Genomic DNA, 13,666 nt, shown 5'->3' with positions numbered 1-13,666 from the left:
AATGATTATGGACTCAGGGCCAAAGAAACAGGACGGTGAACCCTGGGTTTTTATTAGAACATTCCGTTCTGCTCTGAGCTACGCTTCGCTGAGACTGCTGATCATATACTAAAGTGATGAATTAAGTGTGATATTAAAAATAATGCCTGTGTGCTTAAAGTATGTTCCATCTCTCTGTCTGCAGGTATGCGTGGAAGAGATGACTGCATTGTAATATGATCAAATTAGATATAGCTCATGATGGTCAAATAATTGTCTCTGACCCTTCAGCTGTCAGTCTCAGATACTATAGATTTATCACTCATGTCTGATGGATGTACTGTGTATTTTGCTGATAAGAGCATATAGATATGAATGACATGGGTAGGGTTGTGGAGATTGATTAATGTTGAAATGCCCAATATGGTGAAAGAAGATAATTCATCTGTGCTATAAAGACCTTAACTTATCTGTCAAATGTCATGAATCAAAAATCCAAATCAAATTGTGTCTCCCTGGTGATGACAAACATTATATCAGTGGTTCTCAGCTGGTTTTGCTTTGGACATAGATTTTACATTGGACATCATGGCCCAATACAGTACCAAAAGTAAACAAAAAATCTGAAAAAGTTAATCATAAAATGTATATGCCCAACAATATGCAAAATTAACAACATATACATTGAGTGTTGCTTTTCGAAATATTTTAGCAGCCATAACTGATCATTCAAATCATTTATTTCAATATTTATCTGAATAATTTACCCTGAAATGCATGCCAACAATATGCAAAATTATTAGTTGGGTTTCTAGGTGTTTTGGCAGCCAAATATTTATTTGAATAATGTACCATGAAATATGTCTAGCAATAACCAAAAAGTGTTTGGTTTCTAAATGTTTTGGCAGCCATTATCATTTCAAATATAATAATGCATATGCCCAACAATATGCAAAATATAGTTTTAATAACAGACCACTTTATTTCTTGCTAACAGTTGAGCTACAGTTTTGGGTCCCAACTCTTACCTCTATAGTTTGCTGCTCCAATATCCCAAAATGCAGCTGGAGTTTAATTTGAAGCCATTAAGCTCGAGGGAATTGGCCAGCCAGAGCGTCGTCTCTCAACAATCGCTGTCATAGGTCAAATGTGCAATCACAGAGACCTTGCCCTTGTCATAACCAAACAGATTGATTTGGGATGTGCACACTGGCCAGGGGAATCATGGGTAATAGTAAGATATTCATTTTTGTCGTTCATCAGTAATCTGTCCCTCAGTGTCCCAGTTGCACAGTTGATGCCTCTAGTGTAGACGCAAAGAAATGGGTCATGTGACACATAAGGTGACTGCGACATCTCATTTTACCATGACAGCTGATGAATTTTGTTTTGAAATTAAATTTGAAATAAAAAAGGAGCTTTATTCCCACAGTTGAGGTTTGATGGATGGGGCAGAGGTGGGCAATCTCTTAACACTAAATGGATCTCCAGTATCAATTTCCCCAGGGTGACACAGTTAACTCATCAGCGTAAGCAAGTCTTGATTGCATTTTGGGAGCAGGATTTGCCACAGGGGAAGCACGGGATGGGAACACGTTCTCTGCGGGACCCGAGCGAGGGCCATTATTGCAGTACTTGTCATTTCGAGAGCAACAAGTCAGCATGTTGTGCCTATGATGAGTTACTCTGGGACTGGCACTATATATGGTAGGTGCAATAAAGAGGAAAGAGACACATGCAGCATGGCCGCCCCATGCACCAAGCAGACATGCCACTGAGTTGAGCAGACAGGATGTATCCTCCTCTGACCTTTCTCTTAATCTCCCCCCTCCATCTTCATGTGTCTCCATCGTACCACCCCTCTCTCCTCTCCCGGCTGATCCACTGTGCTGCTGTGTTTGAAGTCGGACATCAGAAGCCTTGAAAGCTTTTCCCATCCTGTATTGTTCATTTATTTATTCTTTTGTTTTTCATTATGCATTCACTCCTGCATGTGTCACCCACACAGTCATGCAGGGTACACTGTCACAAAAAATTAAGGAGCAACTAACTAACTTTTCCAGTGACAAGCTACTTTATTACCTTGTAGAGTAGTGTAACCAAACGGTGAACCAAATCATTTTAAAATCAGAGCTGAAGGAATAATCAAAGATGATCTATAATTCCTCTCAAATCTGGCTTATTTATTCTATTGAATTGGTTCTTCCTTTCAAATGTGGCACTGGAATGTCTCGTTCATTCTGTTGAATCAGTTCATCCTAAGTATGAGAGAGATTACTGTATAGCTTTAGAAAGTCTGATTCATTGTTGTGAATCAGTTGGTTCTAAACAGCTTTCTCTTTCATATGTGATGGAATCTCTGATTCATTCTAGCGAATCAGTTCATGCTAAACTAACCTTTCTCTCATACTGGATGTAGCAGTAGCAAGTCTGATTCATTCTAGTGAATCAGTTGGTTCTAAACAGCTCTTTCTTTCATATATAGTTTTGGCATCTCTGATTCTAGTGAATCAGTTCACACTAAATCAACCTCTCTCTCATGTAGCAATAGAAAACCTGATTCATTAGTGAATCAGTTGGTTCTAAACCGCTCTCTTTCGTAAGTTGTGTTTGAAATTATGATTAATTCTCATTCTCATACACAACAAATTATTCACCACTTTAAGTCCTTGTACTATGTGTTTTGTTTTTAACGGTTATGCAAATTTTACGTTTTAGTTTGATACTGTTACCCTAATTAAGATTCTTTTGAATGAGGAGAATACGGCTCTGATTATTATAATATAAATGAGATCATGGATTAGTTATTTTTTTAATTAGAACATATTGTTAATCTATAGTTAGCTATGTTTGAGCTTGTAGCGTAGCTAACTACTTCTTCAAATTATGGTTAGCTTATACGTTACACTTCCAAAGTCGCTTCCCCAACACTGACTTTAAGATACAAATGAGTTGACAAAGTACAAAGGTCTTCCGTATTGCCCTAGTAACAAGCTGTTGTACCCCTAACGGTTACCCTTTGCACATTTTATCTGACAGATGAGACTGAACAGATGTTCTTGCCATCTGGCTATGGTTTCTATTCATCCAAAGGAGGTTTGCAGGAGTCGTAATTCTAAACGCCAAGACTCATCATCACCTAAACCAAGATAGATGATAAATCATTTATTTTGTCCCTATACTGTCTCGAACGCTCCGCGTCCTCCTTGCCCCAGCTGCGCTCAGGACTCGATGCCTAAAATCAATGGGTGTTTTTTGAGGTGTGAAGGTTTTAATTAATTAGATGGAGCTGGTGAAGTGGACGGGCGGCTTTACCTGCTGGGCTGCGAGAGTCCTGCCGCGTGGGTCCGCTGCATTCCAAACACCTGTGTCTCTGAAGATAAAATTCAGTAGGAACACTTACAGTAAGTGTTTTTCCATTGTTTAAATGGAACACCTGGGACACTCGTCTCTTTCCATCAAAAAGTAAACATCCCCTCGCGCTCTCTAGACAGATGTACAAAACTCCGGCTGTGTTATCAGCATTAGGCCAAAGTATCTGGCTACCGGTGCAAATTAAGAGTGGTCCTTGAAATATGGAGATGTGGCCTTGCACTAGTTTGCACACACATCATGAGTCTTATAACTTGAGTGTTCTTCCACTGCTCCTTGCCAGGCCCCGGAAGGATGATACAAATATGTTTTTTTTCCAAATTAGGGCGGTCATTTCCTTTTCTTTATAAATTATAGCTGCCTCCGTTTCCTGTTTTTTGGTTTCTTGGACCTTAGGTTCATTTTTTTTCTCTCTCTCTCTCTCTCTGAAGTTGAGAAGAGAGGAGGCCATAGAGTTTTTCTATCCCACCTTATCCTCAGGTTACTCACCATTCTCATTCATTATTTGTAGACTGTTTTATTATGAATGACCAGGTACAATGCACACGGCTGCTGAAGCCACCGTCAGACCTGCCTCATAGAACTCTGACCCAAATAGAGATGCAAACAACCGGACTCCACATCACAAATGAAGATGGCCGTTACAGCTTGATTTAAGTGGGAGGACCTTGGTGAAACAGAGCGGATATTTACTTGTTGCCTACTGTCAATATAAATGTGTATATAGTGAACCTTATCACTTTCCTTAGACAATATTGACAATAAGATAATATTTGCTGATTTTACACAGTGAAATGCATAACTGCACATTTAACTTTAAAATAACTGCACACTTTTAGGGATAGTTCACCCAAAAATTGTTATTCATCATTGTCTCACCCTCATGTCCAAACCTATATGACTGCCTTTCTTCTGTGAACACAAAAGAAGATATTTTTTAAAATGTGTTGTTTTTTGTCCATACAATGAAAGTCAATTGGGGTTTAAAGGGGTCATGAACTGCATTGTTTTATTGTATTATCATGTTTTCTGAGGTACAATTATATTGTAAGTAAGATTTTTACATAAAAATTGTCATAATTTAGAAATAAAAGGCCATTTTCTACTCTGATTTTACCCGTCTGTTTTGGTGAGAGTCCAGACTAATAAACTGACTAAAGTCACTGATAAACCCGCGCTGTGTGATTGACAGCTCCAGTGATTACACTGTCAGAAATATAGGGGTACAGTAGGAGTCCATTTCTGTCCCCCAAGGTACAATCTACACTTACGTACCCCATAGGGCTTATTATTGGACCTCAAGGTACATATATGTACATTTTTGAGGGTCAAAAAGCATTAAAAGATATATATATATGTACCGTTTCTTTTAAAGGTTAAGGTACAATATTGTACCCTTGAGGGTACAGCCCCAGTGACAAGCCATTGTACCCCTAAAGGTATAATTATGTACTTTATTTTCGGAGAGTGTATAAAGGGAGTGGTGGGGGAGGGGGGTGGTTCTTTGATCGCTTTCTCTATATAATTGAATCACAATTTAAAATAACAGATTGTTTTATGCTAGAAACAATGTGAAGTTGACTGTTTAGTCACTGGCTTGATTTACTGACGCATAAACGGAAATTAACGATTTTGAGACAAAGAATGTCTGACTGTACATGAATCATTACATATAATGCCTAATCTGTGATTTCTGATAAGTAACACTGTTATTTAAATGTTGTAGCATTACTGTTGGGTCCATACCTTACAGTCAAAGTCTGTTTGCAAAGTCTGCGCCGAAATTACGACTGATTTGTTCTGTAAAGTGAAATATACCAAACAAACAATGCTCTACTGAGACATTCATATAGTTGAAAATAAATTTCCTATAACATTATGATCCTTTGGAAGGAGTCCAAAGTCCAGTCCAGTGATCCTGTATCTCTCTTCTCATCTCACTAACGTGCCAAAGATGCGATGATGGAAAAGTATTGATTTTCTTCTGCAGAGACAGGTTTTCATCGCACTATTACGTCATAACGAGTCGTTTTCGGTTTTAATAACAGCAGTTTTTCGACTAATGAGGAAGTTTTGACTTCTGAAACTTGATGATCTCTACAATGATCTCTTACTTGTCAAAAGATCAAGGAGAAATGTATTTCTCAATTCACGACCCCTTTAATGTGTTTTTGACCCAAGTGACTTTTCAATCAACACAGTTGAAAAACAGATCTTCATAATGTATTATTTGTTTGTGTTCAACAGATGAAACAAAGTTATATTTAGAATGACCTTACATTTAATGGGATAGTTCACCCATAAAATGAAAATTATATTACCTTTACTAACCCTTATAGTAAACAATTACAGGTATATCATTTTCAGTTTTGGGTGAACTACCCCTTTAAATTTAATGTTGAGCATTCCTGCAGTTTAACTAAAACGTGCAATTAAGTTCACCAGGTAATATTGGAGAAAGAACTACGGTTCCCAGCATGCACTACGGCACGAATAAATTATGCAGACTACTGTTTTATCGTTCATTTTGTTATTTACACTGATAGTGAGGCAGTTGTTGCCCTTTTAATGTTGTTTACTACAGGTTCATCTTTGTATGCGGTATAACTTAGTGTGGATTAGCTGCCTTAGGCAAACATGACATTTCAGTTCATGTATTTCAGGCATCATCCACAGATATTCCTTTAAAATCATTGGGAATGCTTTTTAAGGTATTATGCACCTCCTTATTTCAAACTATATTCACAATCGATGATATGCATATATGTGAATTTTATTTATTAGTATATTCTGGCAATTAAATTGGGTGGTCTGCCTTCAATCTGGGCGTCCCAGTGCCACCCTGGCCCTTATGTGTCCTCAGCTTGTATCTTGTACACTGCGTTAGATCAGGTGTGACAGCACCATGTGGACAAAGAACAGGTTTGTCTTCTTTACAACAAACACAGGGAGAACACAGCCATCAAATGCTCCAGATGATTAGCAGCGCTCGCCTTTCTTCCAAACATTCGTCAAGATTTCTGCCCTTATTTAGCTGTCTCTTCAAACCGTTTCTCCAGCGAAAGCTCTGGGGAGTGTAGTTTTTGTCGTCTTTCCACTAAGTTTGACAGGCTGGAGGTTCTTGTTTGACAGGAGGATGTAAACGACCATTAGATTCCAGCTGGCCTGCATCACACAGCCAGACGATCAACAGACCGGGCTCAGACTCTGGCATCGGGAGCTAGTTTCGGCCTGCACCGTTTACACTCGCCTTCGCCATGACCAGGCAACATTACGACTTCTGGGGGTTAGTGATGGAAGAACGTGTCAGCTGGTGTGGTGAAGCACAATTTGTCTTCATCATGTACATAGACGCTGCTACTGGGTTGAATGACCTGTTAACATCTGCTTCCAAAATATACAGTTTACTGCTAAGGCTAATTCACATCACTCAAATCTTTCCAGCTTAAAGAGCTTTTTCTTTCCAGCTTTTTTTAACATGACCTTTCACTTGCACAGCAACCAAAATAAGCTTGACTTATGGTGTTTTGCAACACCTTAATCTACTCCATTGATGCATCAGCGACTTCTCTGACATGAACGGAAATACAGAAATAAAGTTCCAGATATTCACTTTCTAAAAAAGTCCCAAGTCCAAAAAGGCTGGTTTATTTGAAAGCTGTGGTGATAAATGGATATTAACGGAACATATCTCCAACCCGTCACTTTTCATTCTGATGTTAAACTTAAAATCTTTTCCCCTCTCTCACTGAAATGTGTTTAACCTGGTTTAGGGTTTGGCAGTTACTTTCCAAACAGGGATGTGATATTTTTCCTTCACTGTACAGAACAAAGAGTGGCCTGTCTTAATGCTTTTACACCTTCTGTTGGTCTCCCAGGGGGGTTAGGCTTTTGAAGCATCTGGATACAGCCAGCAAACCTTCTGGAAGTATACTTAGAAGAATCAAGTTTTAGTTGACTTTTAGTAATATAATATAATATAATATAATATAATATAATATAATATAATATAATATAATATAATATAATATATTTGATTGTTTTATTTATTTATTTAGTGGTATGGGTTGGACTTCAAATATATTAAAAAAAGTATCAAATTATCAAACATTCAATGGCTATGTCGAATATACTTTTATACTTTTTATAGCTATAGGTTAGACATTAAATATGTTAAAATTATATTAATTATGCAGTTTTCTTGTACTTTTATATCACTAAATATTTTATTTTTAAAAAGTTTCATTTCTTTGAAAATCAATGGAGACCATTAGGATTATAACTTCATGAAATTATGACTTTCTTTTTGTGTTTATTCATTAAGGGAGTGGAAACAATCTAGCTTAACAAGGAAAGATGCCATGTAATGGACAGTGATTTCTCACTCCCCACATGCTGGCCATGCTAAACAAAAGGGCATTTACTGCAGAACCAGTGGGGCGGCTTTACCTATCACCTCTGTCAGCCTCTGTCTTGTTTGGCGCCATCAGGTTTACCAGAATAAACCATCCTCACAATCCTATTTTCCATTAAAAAATATGTTTTCCATCAATAACTGAACACTGCTGAAATGCTATGATTATTAAACATAGAACCTCAATCTGAAGATGGAAACACTCATCCACGCTCTACACTGCACTTGAACACATTATAGGCCTACAAACAAAAGTAGAAATAGCTAACAAAAAGAGGGCTTTTGTACTGGGAAAAAAATGTCATTAAGTTTATTTACACTCACAGAGTCTGGGTAGCTCCGCCCACCACGAATTGCCATTGGTCTTCAATCATGCTGTACTTAGATACTAATGTACGGATGACAGTCTGATTGACAGTTTCTTTGTCTGATGTGAATCTACACTGTGTTCTTCATCACAAGAAATCACAATGGCACTGCAGAGTGCTGATATGCTGAGGGCTGGCGTGATTATAGTGTGAATTCAGAGAGGGAATAATTCAAGCTCCAGTTGACTGCACTCGCTCCTTTGTAGTAGAATCATTGATCCCTCCTCTGCCTCTGTCTGAGCTTCGACTGGCCCATGAGATCACAAGAGGTAAGAAACTACAACAATACGCCTTTTGATTCACGATACCAAAATTCAAATATGAATTTCAATTCTGAGGATGATCGAATCAGAGAAAATTATTCAAATGTCTCTTTTCAAAGTACAGGCCATCATTTTGCTGCACTAGTAGACACTTTGCTTGTTCCAGTGGTCAGAGGTAGGAAAATTTCAGCTCTTAAAATGGTTGTGGTCTAGTTTGAGCGCAGCACCATTTTTCATTTCACTTTCCACTTTCTCCCTGCTCTGTTTATGGGTTAACCACACGCTCACTCATTCATTCAGCAGAGAACAGATGCTGCTGTAGCCACCGTGTGTGGCATGGGTGTGTGTGGAGCATAAGGGTGCCTACACATTGGAGATAACTGAGTCAAAAAATGCTGCAAATCCATTGATTTCCATGGGGAAGGAAAGATGCCATGGTGAATTTCATTGGTGATACCATGAAATTGGTGCTTCAAAAAGATCAAAAAGATCAAATAAAGATTCATAAAGTAACAATCTCTCATACGACCAGAGCACAACAGCCAATCAGAAACTTTTTGATGTTTGCTATACAGAATTGTGGACCAATGAGATTTCAGAGTGGGCGGGGCTCACAACACTACAGAAATGGAAACTAAATGAGTCATGTTTTCCACAAGAAAGATATCTCATTGAGATATCTTTATCTAAAATCTTTATCTAATATCAAATTCGAGTGTATCTTTTTTCTCACCCTCTTTTATCATCTATCTCCATCTTTGTCTCTTCCTCTCGCATATAATGCTCTTAGGTCAGGACCAATACCTGTTACAGATAAGGGAGGCATGTGCATGTGTGTTTGTGTTACTGGAGTTCAGGATGTGAAGGCCCACTGTATTACCCCGTTTCCTCTTCCTCTCTTCTCCCCCATGGCTCACATCAGGTATATAGTCCATGGGAAAAGGAAGAGAGTGAGACAAAAGGGCGCCTATTTCCCATAAGAGTTGCTCCAATTCTCAACAATCCAGCATAACCAGCTCAGGTCAATCGAGGGTTTGCTTTTTTAATGTTGTGACACTGGAGTAAATGATGATTGATTGGTCACTTGGTTTGTAGCCGGGCGCTCTAATAAATCAAGGTGAAAATGACACATAAATACATCTGTTTCAACCAATTTAGTAATACAGACACTGCCACCCTACAGATGGCTCTCCATTTGAACACAAATGCTGTAAGGCCTCAATATCAGTATGATAGTAATTGTTCTATAAATTCACTATTTGGATGTTGATTTAGACACAAGATGTGTAGTGTTACACACATAATGTCTTTTTGTATTCCCCTGAGCTGCTTTTACATTGTTTTTCCTATATAAATCTGCACTAAATGCACCTTTGAACGTTGGATTCGCTTCTTTTGGAGCATCCCATGCATGACTTAAAATGCACTACAACATGACTTAAATAGCAAAATCTTGGTTACAGTGAGGGATTTACAATGGAAGTGAATGGGGACAATCAAACATTTTTTACAATAGCCACAAAACATAAACAATATGCATGTTAACATTATTTTACTGTACAGTGTAAATATCCTCTACAAATTGGTCCTATTCACTTCCTTTGTAAGTGCCTTGCCATAACCCTGATGTTTGCTCTTTTAAAAGAATGAGAGATGAGAAAATATATTTTGAGACAAATTCTGTCGACTAAACTTAACTTGTATTGAACCCGGAATATTCCACCCTCACTGTGTGTAAGTGTCCATGGTGGTTCATTGACCTTCTTGAAGAGAAGGTCTTCTGCTTCCATTACACAACATACACAAACACACTCAAACATTAAGTGTAAATATCTTTACATGGAAATCGTTTGGTTTGGAACTGGAGGATGTTGGGGCGGGAGAGGCACTTCTGTAGCCCTCAGAGTGAGGGATGTCCTCTCACACACATGCACATATACACACTGGGCACTTGAGGTGAATTATTGTTCGCAAGTGGAAACTTGGCCCCCCGGCCCGGCTGCCGGTCCAGTGCTGACTAGCAGCACTGTCTGTGTTTTTGTCCCCCCTCTCTCTCTCACACTCTCTCTCTCTCTCTCTCTCTCTCTCTCTCTCTCACACACACAGAGAGAGAGAGAGAGAGAGAGAGAGAGAGAGAGTACAGCTGCAGTCTTTCTCCACTGGGCCATTCACCTCTGAGCTCCTGCTGTAAATTCCACTGGAAACTGGAAACACAAACATGCCCCTGCCCAAAGCAGACTAACATCTTTCTTGCGGTCTAATTTTTGAATGTTATACTTTAACGTATCCCATAACCCCGCCCTGGCTGCCGTTACACTCAACGAAGCATCATCAGACTGCATTTTGTATGTTTTGCGGGACGCACTTTGTGCAAACGCTATTTCTCCTCTCTCATGGAAAATAACTGTCGCTCTGACAGTGAGGGGAGTTTATTGTTGACTTAATTAAGGAGTCTTACACCACACAAACCCCATATTCACCCCCATGTAGTATTTCTGAGAAGAGACAATTATTGTAATTACAGCTGTCTGATGACATGTTTGGTATAATGAATGTTTCTCATTAAGTTTCTCTAACCCCAAACAACCTGCCCCAATAGAAACCCATGCCTGTTTCGCATACTGCAGCAATCGCAGCGTCTGATAGCGGTAACCCCATGTTTATAGGATTTAGAATGTTTGAAATGTAATAGCGCGTCTTGCCACTAAACATTGCTTTTAGTTACATATCTTCTGGTATTTTATTATACAGCGGCCCCAAAAAGTGTTTGGGCACTTAGAAATTCATGAATTTTACTTAATTAAATAGGTTATCAAACAGAGTGACGTTTAATATAATTATATAATATTATATAATATTATATAATAATATTTAGTATAAAGAAAGATAGCATAGGTATTCGTTTCAGGCAAATAAACAGCAAAACTGTAGATATACTGTTCAGTATGCTTCCCTAATGCTCACCGTGGTTGCATTTATTTGATTAAAAATACAGCAAAAACAGTAATATTGTGAAATGTTATAACAATTTAAATAACTTTTTTATTTAAATATATTTTAAAATGTTATCTATTTCTAAAGCTGAATTTTCAGCAACCATTACCCGTCTTCAGTGTCACATGATCCTTCAGAAATCATGCTGATTTGGTGCTCAAGAAACGTTTTGTTAATATTATCAAAAGTTGAAAAAGTTCTTCTTTTCCATTTTTTGTGTAAACCATGAAACAAATTTGACCGGATTCTTTGATGAATAGAAGAACAGCATTTATTTAAACCAGAAATGTTGTAACAACGTAACACTTGTGTTTATTCTGCTAGGATGCATCTATGTGCAATTGAGGGAAACTAAATCTCACCTTAGGACAGTTAAAAGTACCAGCAAAAATTGCTCAGGAAAGTCAAATTTGTCAAATTTGATTGATCTATGCTATAAAATATTACATTTTATTTATTTGAAGTTTGGCTTAAGCATCCAAAAACCTTTTGAGGCCACTGTATGTTATTATAATGCTATATATAGTCTGACTTCTGTCTTTTCTCTCTGCTTTTTCTGTCTTTTTTGTGTCCCAACAGAATGAAGGAAGTTCTGTGCTGACATTGTGGAAAAAGCTGTAGTAAGAGCCAGAATGCTGAAGAAAGGGAGATTGATAACCAGAGGAAGTAATAATAGTGCGTGTGTCCTGACTGATAGGGTACTGGACCCTCTTGTGCAAGTCTGCTATAATGAGCCATTTCCACTGTCCTCTTCTTCCACATTGATTTGAGTCAGCTGACATTCCATGAGACCTCTTTTGTCATTTTTGCAAAGTTTCAGCAGTGACACCTTTAAGTCTTATGACAACATCATTGCCTGCCCTGAGGAGTTTTTCCTCTCAGAAGTATTTTTGACCCAAGAATGCTTTGTTTTTCATTCTGAACCGCTTGTTAAGCAAACATTCTTATCTTAGATCTTGATATGAAAGCAAGACCGCCACTAATTTCCCTCTTCTGACATCACTGTACTGTATGTGTGGCCTAATGTTCAACAAGGTCATACATTCAAATGTTTGTTGTAGTTTATATTCATTCAGTCAATTCACAATACAGTCCTTTGTGACTGTTGGTCTGTTGGACGGTTGGTCCTCTGTCGGCAAGTGACGTTCGTCTATAGGCAGAGCATCGACACCGACTTTGCTGAAGTGGATCAAAAGAAGCAAAGAGGCCGCTTTAATTTTTTTCCTGGACAGTTCCATTACAATAAAGGTAAGCTATAAGGCAAGCCAATCACGTTCTGATACTGCAAGTGATATTCACAAAATAGGGTAGCTCAAAATAGTAGCCTCAAATATATTTTTAGTTTTTTCAGTTTTTACTGTAATGCTTGTAAAAGATGCACATATCTTTGTGATCTCTCATCTACAAGCCACAGCACTAGTGGAACTTTCTTTTAACTGAATTATTTATTTATTTATTTTTGTCATTTTTAGGAAAAGTGCTTGTGGCAACTGCCTGAGAGGTCATCACTGAACAACTGCTTGAATACAGGCCTCAGTTGGAGGTGAGGATGTGTCATTCTAAGTGGTTATACCTGGTAGCAGAGCAGTTTTTGGAAAAAAATATTTTTCACTGTACTACGCTTTATTTACCGTATAAAATTTCTTTGCAGATGCAGTATACCTGAGCATTGTTTTTTTGTTTGTTTTTTTGCAGACCTTAAGAATGTATGTAGCTGTATTTTAAAACCTTGACACCTTTTTATTTCAAAGTTTGAAATCAAACGTGTAAAGACACAGATAAACATGTAGGTGAAGTAATTGTAATTTCTTTTTTTTTTTAAATCATATACACAAACAATACTCTTCAATCTTCAGAACCTCAAGCAATTTGCCTCCTGTTTGAGCTGCCATATGCTATATTTGGATTACTACTATGGGAAAGAAAAAAACTAAAGTGACTTTTTAAAATGTAATTACTTAAACCAGTGCTGACTAAACTGTGCCATGCTTAATCTCACTGTTTACAATTAGCACACCCTAAATCAGTTGTTTTTGCTTTGTTTTCACAAATGGTTCTAATATAAGTTAAAACTGTATTGCTGGTGTAAATCACAATAGCAGAGGAACATCAGTTGTTGTAGAAGAACAATAAAAAAAAAGTAAATTAACTTTGAACTGTCACTACCTTAAATTTGTGTGTATTTGTAAATGTGAATGGAATGGAACCTTTTTTATTGATTTATAATGGATGTATGAAGCGCTCAAGTTACTGGAGTAAAACCTTTTTAAGGCAAA

General features: G+C 37.8%; 1 long non-coding RNA gene across 1 annotated transcript in view; it reads left to right on the top strand.

Moving 5' to 3' along the window:
• LOC309498027 overlaps window positions 1-13,056 on the top strand; it is a 97,109-nt gene extending 84,053 nt beyond the window's left edge. The window contains exons 6-8 of the long non-coding RNA XR_014205814.1: window positions 11,970-12,638; window positions 12,863-12,933; window positions 13,042-13,056. This is a non-coding gene — a long non-coding RNA (uncharacterized lncRNA). The remainder of the gene's footprint in view (window positions 1-11,969; window positions 12,639-12,862; window positions 12,934-13,041) is intronic.
• The last annotated feature ends 610 nt before the right edge of the window (window positions 13,057-13,666 follow it).

The sequence above is a fragment of the Leuciscus leuciscus genome (assembly GCF_965113295.1).
Source record: "Leuciscus leuciscus genome assembly, chromosome: 4".
In the NCBI taxonomy this organism is placed as follows: Eukaryota; Metazoa; Chordata; class Actinopteri; order Cypriniformes; family Leuciscidae; genus Leuciscus; species Leuciscus leuciscus.
The sequence above is the reverse complement of the archived record's forward strand: the minus strand, read 5'-3'. Positions and strand labels throughout refer to the sequence as shown.